The sequence below is a fragment of the Mizuhopecten yessoensis genome, unplaced genomic scaffold (genome assembly GCF_002113885.1).
Source record: "Mizuhopecten yessoensis strain PY_sf001 unplaced genomic scaffold, ASM211388v2 scaffold11123, whole genome shotgun sequence".
NCBI lineage: Eukaryota > Metazoa > Mollusca > Bivalvia > Pectinida > Pectinidae > Mizuhopecten > Mizuhopecten yessoensis.
The window spans coordinates 210,856-211,755 of NW_018408891.1; the positions used below are offsets into that span (position 1 = coordinate 210,856).

A 900-nucleotide genomic window follows, 5' to 3' on the forward strand; every position below is an offset into this window, starting at 1 on the left:
TGAAATCTCAATGACATAATTGTTGTAGGTCTGGTTCGGTCAGCATGAAGTGTTATGAAGTGCCAGTTTGCCAACCTGATCACTGGTTTTTGACAGCAGACCGTCTACTTCCTTGATACCTGAACAACTCCTACAGTGAAGAGGCATTTCCTGAACAATGGAGGTAGTGCATATAAAAATGTATCATGTTTCACAATGTTTGAAACTGTTTATATGCTGGTATGTGTAAATTATTTTTAGGTCACCACCCGTCTGTAAACTTTAAGATATTTTCTTAAGAACCGGGGAATGAATCTTTTTAAACTTGGTAAGCTTCATCCTTGGTGTCCACTTGTCCTGAAGTCAAACAGCTCAGTGGATTTTGACTACATTTGGCCTGGAGTTAGAGTATCCTTGGTCAAAAGGGGACCCAATTTTGTATAAACAGAGGGTGTGAGCCTCCTGGGGGCAGAGGAGCAGGGTCCAATAGGGGGAAAATATTGATAAGTGTTTAAATTATTCTCTTTCAATATGCTGAGAGACAGAGCCTATAGTTGCAGTACATGATGTATTTAATCAGAATATGTTCCCGTGATGTTTAAATATCCAGTTGATGGATTCAGGCCCTCTAGTCCTCTTGTTTGTCTCTTTATTTTTTTTACATCTAATGGCAACTAGTGATGGGCCAATACTTGATAATATATCTCAAAGTTGATCAGCTTGCCTTTTCAATTATTGATTACGGGTACAAATTCCATAATTTGATCTGTCCATTACTGAACTCAAGTGTCAAATGTAGATTGTAAGTCTGAGCTATTTATTTTGTTAAAGGCTTAACAAAAAAAATCAGGTTGGCTTCCTGTTACATGTTAAAAGTGCTTCCTTGAAATTTTACCAAAATAATAGGTAGGCATAAAAAAA

At 37.1% G+C, this 900-nt stretch overlaps 1 long non-coding RNA gene across 1 annotated transcript in view; it reads left to right on the top strand.

Annotated features, from left to right (window-relative positions):
- The window catches only part of LOC110466185, a 6,974-nt gene that overhangs the window by 690 nt on the left and 5,384 nt on the right, over positions 1 to 900 (top strand). Inside the window, exon 2 of the long non-coding RNA XR_002464714.1 lies at positions 29 to 163. This is a non-coding gene — a long non-coding RNA (uncharacterized LOC110466185). The remainder of the gene's footprint in view (positions 1 to 28; positions 164 to 900) is intronic.